Source organism: Mesoplodon bidens, assembly GCF_964165515.1.
Source record: "Mesoplodon bidens genome assembly, chromosome: 10".
In the NCBI taxonomy this organism is placed as follows: Eukaryota; Metazoa; Chordata; class Mammalia; order Artiodactyla; family Ziphiidae; genus Mesoplodon; species Mesoplodon bidens.
Genome location: NC_138172.1, coordinates 30,783,377 through 30,796,331, shown reverse-complemented (window position 1 = coordinate 30,796,331; position 12,955 = coordinate 30,783,377). Strand labels below are relative to the sequence as shown.

The following is a 12,955-nucleotide window of genomic DNA, read 5'->3' as shown; positions in this document are numbered from 1 at the left end:
GAAAAACTAGTTACAGAGTTGAAGTGATTAACCACAGTGTATCAGCAAGTCTTATTACTCAGGTGTTTTGTTTTTTAAATGACCTATTTATTCAATTTAATGCTGGAAAGAACTAGTAAAATTTACTTCAGTCTCCTTAATTCCTTGAGAGAAAGGATTGTCCAAGGCCCAATTGTCCAAGGGTTGGATCATCTCCTAATCCTCCTAACTCATAACAAGTTCAGGAGACTTACAGTTGGATTTTCATTAGCAAGTGTGGTATCAGGCCTGAACAGGCATAGGACAACTCTGAAGGCAGCCCAGCTTAGATCAAAGTTGTTTTGTCTATGACGAGAACTACCCTTAACACTGACAGTGGTGGCTATAAAGCAGAAATAAGCATGTGCCCTACTTTAACAATATGAACTCAAAAGCAGAGGTAGGAAGAGATTTGATTTTATAATACCAAATACTCTTGTTTGATGTGGATGAATGCAAGCTGTGACCAAAAACTTGGATTTGGCTATGACTTCAAGAATGGCTACTAGAATTCAGCACCACCCACTCACCCCCACTCTCAAACCCCGAAAAAAGCCAGCCTGCTCAAACAACTTTGCTTAAGCCAAGTTTTTTATGTACATTATAAATGGCAGTGAAACAGTTTCTCTAATTGCTACAGTTTTTAAAGAAGCTGGTACAATTAGTAATTGCATTAAATTGCTTAACTTAATTTGGCAACATTAAGACTTAGTCACTTTATAAGCTTTAAAGTGCTTGTCTTTGTTCTACAAAGAAAGTAATTTGGCGGTGTATTAATATTATTAAAAGATATTGGATAGTATTTAAAATGGAATAGACTAGAAACTAGAAGTTTTAAAGGGTGACAGAGTCTTTGTATGACAATGTAGTCATTCAAGTTAGATAATATGGTTATTAATTTGACAAGAAATAGTGTTCTTTTGAACTAAGAATGTACAGTATTTACCTTAATATATTTGAAGTTTATATTTTGGTTGCAGTTCATAATCGAATTATTTGGCATAATGGGAAGAAAAAAGATATTGGTTTGATGATCAGAATTTTTTTGCTACACAATAATCTAGAAATGTTTAATACTTGGGAGTTATTTTATTCCACATTATGAACTAACTTTATGAATGACATTAATGCCAAGTTGATAGAATAATTTAAAAACAGTGCCTATTTTGTAGTTTCAAGCAAGTGAGAAAAATTAGTGATACCTGAGTCATCTGTTTGACCTTTGATTTGAGAGTAGTGATATCTTTTTTTAGGAAGGTGTGGTGTGGGCAAAGTTTCTGAGGGCTTTACTGTTTCTAGGTTTTCTCTTTAAATGTTTTTTCTTTTTGTTTTTTTTTCTTTCTGGTCTATGAGACTCTACAGTGACTGTTTCCTGCCTGTACCTTTGGATAACCAAAATTCATGCATAAACTTGAAATTTCCAAAACAAATTACTACCTGAAGATTTTCACAGGAAAAAAAATACCTATTCCAGTAGTTGAATATTTCCCTATGTATTCCCTGTGAATACTTCCCTAAATAAATCAGTTTTATATAGCAAGCACTTAAGTTTCAAAAAATGAACATATTTGTAAAATGCATCTTTGAAAAGTTTAAATGAAATGAGTTGATACTTAATGCCAGTTTGTTTTTAAATAACATAAATGCCCTTATTTTGTCATGAAAGTTGTTAGATCTAAGTAGCAAGTTTTTCTTACATGACTATCCCTAACTTAAAACCAGTTAGTGTTGATTTGTGATAAGAGGGCTATGGAAAACTGGATATCCACATGCAAAAGAATGAAGTTGGACCCTTACTTTATAATATATAAAAAAATAATTCAAAATGGACCTAAACATAAAACTTAAAACTATAAAGCTTTTGGAAGAAAACATAGGGGAAAGGGAAAAGATTCATGAAATTTGATTTGACAATGATTTCTTGGATATGACACTAAAAGGACAGGCAATAACAACAACAAAATACAAGTTAGACTACATCAAAATTTAAAACTTCTCTGCTTTAAAGGACATGATCAACAGCATTGAAAGGCAACTTACGGAATGGGAGAAAATGTTTGGAAATCATGTATCTGATAATGTATACATTCAGAATATACAAAGAATTTATACAACAACAATAACAACAAAAAACAACTTGATTCAAAATGGGCAAAAGATTTGAATAGACATTTATCTAAAAAAGATGTACAAATGGCCGATAAAGGGCATGAAAAGTTGCTCAGTATCACTAATCATTAGGGAAATCCAAATACAAAATGGATGGCTAGTGGGAAGCTGCTGCATAGCACAAGGAGATCAGCTCGATGCTTTGTGATGACCTAGAGGGGTGGGATAGGGAGGATGGGAGGGAGGCTCAAGAGGGAGGGGATATGGGGATATATGTATACTTATAGCTGATTTACTTTGTTGTACAACAGAAACTAACACAACACTGGAAAGCAATTATACTCCTATACTCCTATAAAGATAGATATATATATATATAATAAAAGTCTTTCAGTTAAACAGGGATAGGCCAGCAAATGTCTCTGCTTCTAAGATGTCAAATAAGATAAGTCTTGAAAAGTAACGCGAAGATCAACAGTGACCTCTGCAAGATTTCTTTTGTAGAGCCATTCACGTAGAAGCCAGATTCCAGTAGACTGAGGAGTGATTGGCAAGAGAGGAAGTGGTGATAGCAAATGAAGACAACAGTTAGTAAGTTTGACAGTGAAAAAGAGTAAAGGACCTACAACAGCTACAGTGTTAGGCATTTTGCAGAGAGTTTTTACAATTTGTTCCCAGTGGAAGTTACTTGGATTTTGAAGATACAGACAAGAGACAGAAAAATCACCGTGAGATGCCTGAAAAGGAGAAAGTGATGAGACTTAGAGCACAGGTGGAAGGATTATGGTTAGATAGGAGGAGAAGTATATGATCCATTTTAATGAAAGTGTATAATTTATAGATAAGTTAGCATGTGGACTCTTAACTACATTACCTGTGAGATTATTTGAAATTTAATTTGATATTCTTGAATAATATTTTAGTATGCAGGCTCTTTTGAAGGCTACAATTATACTTTTTTCCACAAAAAGGAGCAAAAGCAAAATAAAATCTTTTCTATTAGAGCCTTAAATTAGTGTGGTTTGATTGAGTATTAAAGACTCGTTATCCACACTGCTAATTGATGTTTTTGTTCAGGTATTATGAATAGAAATGTATATGTGCTGATCTTTAAAGAAATGTCCTTCTGTCATAGTTTTGTAGAACAATAGGGGAATTTACAGTTGAAGGTAAAAATAAAAAGCTTAGTGCAAGAACTTTTAAAGGGTCAAAATTATGCAATAAATTAATCTAAAAAAATCAAAGGACACAGGATAAAACTTACTTGCAATCATAAATTCTCTCAGAAACTTACCTTTTTCATACTTTATCAAAAACCTTAAACACAGTTTACAATAGTCTATTTTATTGTTTTATAAAACAGATTATTATATACTTTTCTTAAATTTAATTTTTATTTTACATTGGAGTATAGTTGATTTACACTGTTGTGTTAGTTTCAGATGTATACCTAAGGGATTCAATTATACATATATGTATCCATGCTTTTATAGACTATTTTCCCATATAGGTTATTACAGAATATTGAGTAGAGTTCCCTGTGCTATTCAGTAGGTCCCTGTTGATTATCTATTTTATATACAGTAGTGTGTATATATTAATCCCAAACTCCTAATTTATCCCTCTCCCCCAGGTTTCCCACCCCTGACAACCACAAGTCTGCTTTCAAAGTCTGTGAGTATGTTTCTGTTTTACGAATAAGTTCATTTGTATCATTTTTTAAGATTCCACATGAGTGATATCATATGATATTCATCTTTGTCTGACTTACTTCACTTAGAATGATAACCTCTAGGTCCATCCATGTTGCTGCAAATGGCGTTATTTCATTCTTTTTGATGGCAGAGTACCATTTCATTGTATATGTGTTCCACATCTTCTTTATCCATTCCTCTGTCGATGGACATTTAGGCTGCTTCCATGACTTGGTTATTGTAAATAGGGCTGCAATGAACATTGGGGTGCATATATCTTTTTGAATTATGGTTTTCTCCGGATATATGCCTGGGAGTGAGATTGCTGGATCATATGATAGCTCTATTTTTAGTGTTTTAAGGAACCTCCATACTGTTCTCCATAGGGGTTGTACCAATTTACATCCCCACCAACAGTGTAGGAGGGTTCCTTTTTCTCCACACCGTCTCCAGCATTTATTGTTTGTAGACTTTTTGATGATGGCCATTCTGACCAGTCTGAGGTGATATCTCATTGTAGTTTTTTTTTTTTTAGTTTCTGCTTTATAACAAAGTGAATCAGTCATACATATACATCTGTTCCCCCATCCCTTCCCTCTTGCGTCTCCCTCCCTCCCACCCTCCCTATCCCACCCCTCCAGGTGGTCACAAAGCACCAGCTGATCTCCCTGTGCTATGCGGCTGCTTCCCACTATCTATCTACCTTACGTTTGGTACTGTATATATGTCCATGCCTCTCTTTTGCTTTGTCACAGCTTACCCTTCCCCCTCCCCATATCCTCAAGTCCATTCTCAAGTAGGTCTGTGTCTTTATTCCTGTTTTACCCCTAGGTTCTTCATGACATTTTTTTCCCTTAAATTCCGTATATATGTGTTAGCATACAGTATTTGTCTTTCTCTTTCTGAGTTACTTCACTCTGTATGACAGACTCTAGGTCTATCCACCTCATTACAAATAGCTCAATTTCGTTTCTTTTTATGGCTGAGTAATATTCCATTGTATATATGTGCCACATCTTCTTTATCCATTCATCCGATGATGGACACTTAGGTTGTTTCCATCTCCGGGCTATTGTGAATAGAGCTGCAATGAACATTTTGGTACATGTCTCTTTTTGAATTATGGTTTTCTCAGGGTATATGCCTAGTAGTGGGATTGCTGGGTCATATGGTAGTTCTATTTTTAGTTTTTTAAGGAACCTCCATACTGTTCTCCATAGTGGCTGTACCAATTCACATTCCCACCAGCAGTGCAAGAGTGTTCCCTTTTCTCCACACCCCCTCCAGCATTTATTGTTTCTAGATTTCTTGATGATGGCCATTCTGACTGGTGTGAGATGATATCTCATTGTAGTTTTTTTTTTTTTTTTTTTGCGGTATGTGGGCCTCTCATTGTTGTGGTCTCTCCCGTTGCGAAGCACAGGCTCCGGACGCGCAGGCTCAGCAGCCATGGCTCACGGGCCCAGCCGCTCCGCGGCACGTGGGATCCTCCCGGACTGGGGCACGAACCCGTGTCCCCTGCATCGGCAGGCGGACTCTCAACCACTGCGCCACCAGGGAAGCCCTCATTGTAGTTTTGATTTGCATTTCTCCGATAATTAGTGATGTTGAGCATCTTTTCATGTGCTTTCTGGCCATCTGTATGTCTTATTTGAAGAAATGTCTATTTAGACCTTCTGCCCATTTTTTGATTGCCTTGTTTATTTTTTTGATATAGAGCTGCATAAGCTGTTTGTACATTTTGGAGATTAATCCCTTGTCGGTCACTTCGTTTGCAAATATTTTGTCTCATTCTGTGCATTGTCTTTTTGTTTTGTTTATGGTTTCCTTTGCTGTTCAGAAGCTTTTAAGTTTAATTAGGTCCCATTTGTTTATTTTCAGTACTCCAGGAGGTCCAAAAAGATATTGATGTAATTTATGTGAAAGAGTGTTCTGCCTATGTTTTCCTCTAAGAGTTTTATGGTATCTGGCCTTACATTTAGGTCTTTAATCCATTTTGGGTTTATTTTTGTGTGTGGTGTTAGAGAATGTTATAATTTCATTCTTCTACATGTAGCTGTCCACAGTTTTCCCAGCACCACTTATTGAAGAGACTGTCTTTTCTCCATCACATTTCTTGCCTCCTTTGTCATAGATTAATTGACCATAGGGAGTGGATTTATTTCTGGGCTTTCTATCCTGTTCCATTGATCTATATGCCTGTTTTTGTGCCGGTACCATACTCTTTTGATTACTGTAGCTTTGCTGTATAGTCTAAAGTCAGGGACTCTGATTCCTCCAGCTCCATTTTCCTTTCTCGGGATTGCTTTAGCTCTCTGGAGTCTTTCCTGTTTCCATACAAATATTAAAATGTTTTGTTCTCATTCTGTGAAAAATGCCATTGGTAATTTGATAGGGATTGCATTGAATCTGTAGATTACCTTGGGTAGTATAGTCATTTGGACACTATTGATTCTTCCAATCCAAGAACATGGTATATCTTTCCATCTGTTTGTGTCATCATTGATTTCTTTCATGAACATCTTCTGGTTTTCAGAGTACAGATCTTTTGCCTCCTTCAATAGGTTTATTCCTAGGTATTTTATTCTTTTTGATGCAATGGTAAATGGGATTGTTTCCTTAATTTCTCTTTCTGATCTTTCATTGTTAGTGTATAAGAATGCAAGAGATTTTTGCATATAAATTTTGTATACTGCAACTTTACCAAATTCATTGATGAGCTCTAGTAGTTTTCTGGTAGCATTTTTAGGAGTTTCTATATATAATATCATGCCATCTGCAAACAGTGACAGTTTTACTTCTTCTTTTACAATTTACATTATTATATACTTTTAAAAGTCATTCAGTCATTGTTAGCATTGGAGAAGAAGTTGCATCAGTACCCTTTTATGACAATGATATTACTTATGAACTAACTCATAATGTTAACAAACAAGCAAAAATACATCAGAGCAATCAGAGTTTTGGACCTTGAAGGTACTTTAACTTATTTGGTGATCATGTTATTATTTTGCTATTGTATTGCTATTTTATATATATAATAGAAATTTTGCTTTATTTGAGTAACTTTTCCAAATCAGAAGATACTAACTTGCATGTTCATTCTATCAGCACTCTTTGTGTTTAAAGTGATTGAATACTAAACTGAAACTGGCTCAAACAATAAATGGTTGATTATTTATCGATTCATATAACTTAGCAACTCAGAGCAAATCCAACTGCATCCAGATCAAACAGCATTGCCAAGATTCCTTTCTCTACACTCCTTCCTCTAGGTTGGCTCAATCCCTATGCTAGCTCTCCTTGGGCTCACAAAATGGCTGTAGCATTCTCAATATATTCTTAAATCTCATACTCTTAAAGTAGAACATTTTGAGCCAAAGTCCTGAAGCTCACCTTCATTTGCGTCATCTGCGACCGTATGCCTACCTCTGAACCAATCAGTATGGTCAGATAAACGTGCACCCTAATTGGCTTAAGGCTGGATTGTGTCTGTTTTTAAATCAGTCACTGCAACCAAGGAGATGAGATATGTTGATTGAGTGGGAATGGGGCCCACCCAAACCCAGACTGGGAATGGGGAGGGATTGTTTCCCAGAGGAAACTCTGGGTTCTCTTACAAGGAAGGAAGAGGGTGGACAGCCAAAAGCAGATGTCCACTTTAATGTCATCATATATATGGTAATTTTTTAGAAATAACAGACAAATCAACATTTTAAAATTCTAACTATAATGAAGAATTTAATACAATAGAAAGTTTCTCTAACCTTCTTTAAATGATTCAGTGTATATATGTTTAGTTCAAATATCAGAGTCATCATCACACATTTGATTGTCCCAGGTTTCACATTAACCCTTAGACTCTCTGTGACGCCACCTGCATAGGCACAGGAAATCCAATGTTATTGGATGCCTATGTATTTTCCAGGATCTTTGGGAAGATACTAGTATCCAGGAATCACTTTGGAAGTGATTACTTCGCTGCAGTTTTCCTCAGACCCAACATTTTTATAAAGGATTCTACTTGGTTGCCACTATTGCCAATGAATATCTGTCGTGTTTGAAGTTGTTGACATTAGAATGTAACTACTTTAGCTAATGTCATCATCAATAAAAGAGAGACTCTGGGAGCTGGCCTACCACTCACAGCTAGGCCTTGTGATTGTTGTTGTTGTTGTGAATGAACCATTTCACAGAATACCAACATCAGAAAAGGCTACTATGGGACCATGATGGGTCAAGACCAAAACAAGACCACTCCATAATCATGTCTAAATAGAAACAAGAACATGAACATTATCTAACCCACAAAAATGACCAAACATTTCCCTACCCTGGCTAAGATGAATGACTGGTCTTACTTTACCAATTATAGCTATGCTTTATTTCATTTCTCCTGTCATATAGACAAGATCTGTTAATGTTCACAATTACTGAATTACCCCTGCTTCCTCAGAGGATCCAATCCAGAGCAAAGCCTTGCTTCCCTACACCCTCCCCCAAATCAGCTAACGTAAGCCCAAATCCTGTAAGCTCGAACCCCCTCTTACTGAAATGCCCATAGTTTCCCGTTGGTGTGTTTTCTTCCTTGTTGTAACAAGCTATGAACCTAACTTCTTCATTGACTGGTACGTTCCTGATCTTTGGCTGGTGGGCATTACCACCAGTAAATCCAGAACTGTATGTTTTCATTCTTAGGAAGCAAACCGAATGCTTATTGTGAATTCCAGTCAATTGCCAGGATTGGACATAGGGGAGTCTTACTTGGGCCCTAGTGTTCAGTGGTTAGTAATGAAGCTTTTTCACTCAAATGCTTAAGCCAGTCAAGCCCTGAGTTTGAAGCTAAGACTCCAAGTGGAACTAGTTCAGTAGAGTCACCTACACTGTCTTGTCCTGAGTAGTGCTTACACTGCCTGCCACTGTCACTGTTGATGCTGATTTTTTGGTATAGGTCTTCATTTATTCATCCAGGCAAAGATGCCTTTTTAAGGTAATAAAATATGTTGGGTATTGGAAGCACCCCACAGTGAAGTTGATTGAGTCCCAAAGTGCTGTAATTTTAGAAATTCACACACACGCGTGTGCACGCGCACACACACACACACACACACACACGTTCACAGCCTTATTTCACTAGGGTGGTTGGGTTAGGACAATTTTGGCTATTTCCCATACCTATAATCAGTATTCCCCTATCTTGTCAGGTGCTATTACTGGTCTAACTCACTTACAGTATATTCTCTTATGGCAAATTCTCTTCTGGCAAATCTCCTTCTAAAATCTGACTTCCATTAAGGCCCCCAATTCTCTGCTAGGTTTATCTCAACTTCAATAGTGGATAGAGTTTAAATTCTCTTCTCCTGGAGGGCTTTTGGCCTCAGTGCATACTACAGGGTGCATATGGATACATATATGAAAGAATTTACTCCACTCCAATACCCCAAAACATTTAATCCTTACCCATATTGACACATGTGGAGAGGGAAGTTGTCTAACTCCACTGACCAAAAGCATCTGGGTTCCAACTCTGCTCAGGTGCTCTCTTACTAGCTTTTATTTCACTAATAAAAATATGTGCAACAGAATAGAATTTCTTTCTCTCTTTTACCCTCTTTCATCCAATAGGAGTCAGATATGTTGTTTAGCATGATCATTGAAATTTAGCAATAGGTATATAGTTGGTAATTTGAAGAGAAATGTTTGTCTCATAGAAGGTCCAATCCAAAGGACTTCTGCCTCCCCTCTGTTGACACAGGGTAAGGATCTGCCATGACCAACTAGAATGAGCTACTCATTCTACTTGAGCTAGTCTTCTGGAATGGAGCTGGGACAATGGAGGGAATTCAGAGTGGTAGAAAAGGCCACAAAAAGGAGAGAAGACAAGAGAAGAGGGTGAAAGGCAGTAGAAGGGATTTCAGGATACTCACTTTGCATGGTCTTCTGATGTCTCATATTTTTGTGTGTTTGTGATAAGTTAAAAGAAAGGGTATTTTTTGTTTATAGACTTACATGCATGCACTTATACTGCATGCATAATGCATACATACTCACATATATACATAATCATAGTCTTTAAATACACCTTAGTCAGTTGAAAAGCCCTTGATAAACAAAGAAAAGGTCAAAGCAAACATATAAGATAAGGTTTCTTCACTGGTAATTTGGTTATCAAAAAAAAAAAGAAGTTGCTAAGAGAGTATATCTCTTAAAAGTTCTCACCATACACATAAAGATGGTACCAAAAAGATGGTAACCATGTGAGGTGGTGGATGTGATAACTAATCTTATTGTGGTCATCATTTCACAATATATATGTATATCAAATCATTACCCTGTATACCTTAGATATTATATGTCAGTTATATCTCAATAAAAGTGGAAAAAAATTAAGAAAATACTAAAAGTTTTCTAAACTTTTTGTAAAAGCATTTTTAGAATGGTCTCCAGGTATATCTAAAGTGTATACAAGCCATGTTTATCATACAACAATTTATGGCTGTGTAAATTTTCTAGTCTTCCTTGATATAAAATTTGTATTAATCAACCAGATTTAACCAGAGATTTGAGATCCTTTTATATTTATTACTATGACCTGTTTTCCTAATAAGATCCCTAATGTAATCCCCAGGGGAAGCAAGTTACTTTAATGCACTGACCATAGAACCTAGTTCCTTTTCCCACCAGTCCCCACGATGAATGTCCTTCAGTTTTGAAAAATCTTACTGGTTGCCTCCACCTTGAACTACTTTCCTGGTTCCTCCTCCTCTTGCTCTCCTACTTCTCAAGGAAGAGTTCTTTTATTCATTCAAAAGTAGATGTTTGAGAGACACTAGGTGCCAGGCACTGTGTTAGGTATGGAATATAATAGTCAATAATGCAGTTTATCCTCTGCTTTCTCTGTAATTAAAAGAGCTAAAATTAACTGAGAACTTAATATGTCAGGCCCTATTCTAAGTGCCTTATGTGTATTCTTTCTTGTAATCCTCATAACCACCCTAAGAGGTAGGTTTCAATTTAATCCTTATTTTACAAATAAACAGATTAGGGCAGAGAGAGGATAAACAACATGCTCAAAGTCATACAGTGAAAGGTAAATCCATGCTCAACTGCCTATACTGCTCTTCTGAAAAATGCCATAAGAGAGGTATAAATTAGGTTTTCTTAGAGGAGGTGACATCTCCTGTATAATGGTTGAAATTTGTAAAAGTGGATATGAGCATGGGGATGAGAGTCCAGAGTAAAAGATGTTCCATTTACATACAATGTGCTGAGTATTGAAATATATTTACTCAAAACAAAATCATATCTCTTTTTGGCTAATGCTGTCATCCATTAGCTCTACTTTATATATCTAAAATTACAAAGCAGGATTCTTTAAAAAATATTTTATAATACATACCCCAAGAAGTTCAAGGGAGTGATGCTTTGCTGTATTTGCTGGAGTGCGTGGTTGGATATGCACAAGCACTGGGTGGTACTGTCCTCCACTGCTATCTTTGGTCTCTTCCCAGTCCTATTCTTTGTCTGTTGGCCTGACAGGTTCCTAAAGATAGTCTTTCAAATGGATAATCATGGATAATGCACTCACCTAAATTAAAATTAATTATAGCTATGTTTAGATAATAAAATGGTTCTATTGAAAATAGGGCTCATTTCTATAGAACAGATTTAACCTCTATGTCATGTTGTTTAGGGAATCTGCTTGCTACTCTCCTGATACGGGATTAGAATTAAGTTACTTAATGCTTATTAAATTGTCTTAGCTTTTTAGTTTTCTCTCTCCACTTCTTTGCCTCATTTGTTTATCTCTTTGGTTGGCTTTCTTGAGCCTTTTTCAATTTTTGTATTTTTCACAGTAATATTACTTCTAATTACTGTAGGCTAAAATGTAAACACTAAAGAGAAAAATAAAAATCTACAAAGGAACTATAGGAGCTTTGCTTTTGTTTATTTACTTGTTTAGGAAATTAGGAAATTGTTCCTTAGTTTACCAGAAAGCAATCCTGTTTATAAACAGTAGAACCAGTGTCAGAATTATGGTTTTCTTTAAAACTATAAAATACAATCTAAGGTAAACTTTTCAATCTATAAGAATATATAGTTACTGTCATAAATAATGTTAATCTAATAAAATATGAAATTTACACATTTTAATTTTCATTTCAGTTTAGAAGATACCAATAAATATGCTGTCACTACTCTCACAAACCACTTCCTTTTGTTGACATTTCATTGACAATATGTAGATTATTATAGGTAACTCATCTTCTCTTTTTGCTTCAACTAGTTGGACTTAGTTGCAACATGCTGAGAATCGAATGGCTTTAATTTAGAAGTTTCTTGGTGTTTAAAAAATATTCAATGTAAGTTATTAAAAACCAGTTCTATATAAGAAACCCCATGGATGCATTTTGGCTTTTTATCTATAACAAATTATTTTAATTTGGAAACACTTATGCAAATATAAATAAGTATAGTATACAGTGCTTTTGTATTATAATGTAAATTTTATATGTTTGAGTGTATTGAAAACTGCAAATTATCTAGTAGAATATTGGGATAATAGCATCATTTATTCAGATGTTAGAACATTACAGATATTTAAGTAGGAAAGATGATACTAATTTATGTAGATTAAAATTGGCAGGTAAGATTTGTGCCAGGCCTTGTCTTGATATATAAAATACTGTAACAAATCAATAATAAAAAGACAAATAACCCAATTTGAAAGTGAGCAAAGGATCTGAGTAAACATTTCTCCAAATAAGATATACAAATGGCCAATACACACATGAAAAGATGTTCAATATCTTTTCATTCACCCCCAGAGAAAAATCAAACCTATAGTGATATATTGGGTTGGCCAAAAGGTTCATTCAGTTTTTTTCCGTAAGATGGCTCTAGTAGCACTTAGTTGTCTTTAACTTTATTCAAAACAATTTTCTTAGGTTGTATGTGACAGCTGTCATATTAGCATGCATTTAAGAAAAGACTTATCAAAATTGGTGAATTTTTGTGTAGCCATTTTAATATTGAAGATGGAAGAAAAAAAGCATCATTTATGGCATATTATGCTTTATTATTTCAAGAAAGGTAAAAATGCAACTGAAATGCAAAAAAAGATTTGTGCATTG

At 35.4% G+C, this 12,955-nt stretch overlaps 1 long non-coding RNA gene across 1 annotated transcript in view; it reads left to right on the top strand.

The window, feature by feature from the left end:
• LOC308624035 overlaps positions 1-12,955 on the top strand; it is a 54,372-nt gene that overhangs the window by 3,520 nt on the left and 37,897 nt on the right. The window contains exon 2 of the long non-coding RNA XR_014016916.1: positions 3,761-3,801. This is a non-coding gene — a long non-coding RNA (uncharacterized lncRNA). The remainder of the gene's footprint in view (positions 1-3,760; positions 3,802-12,955) is intronic.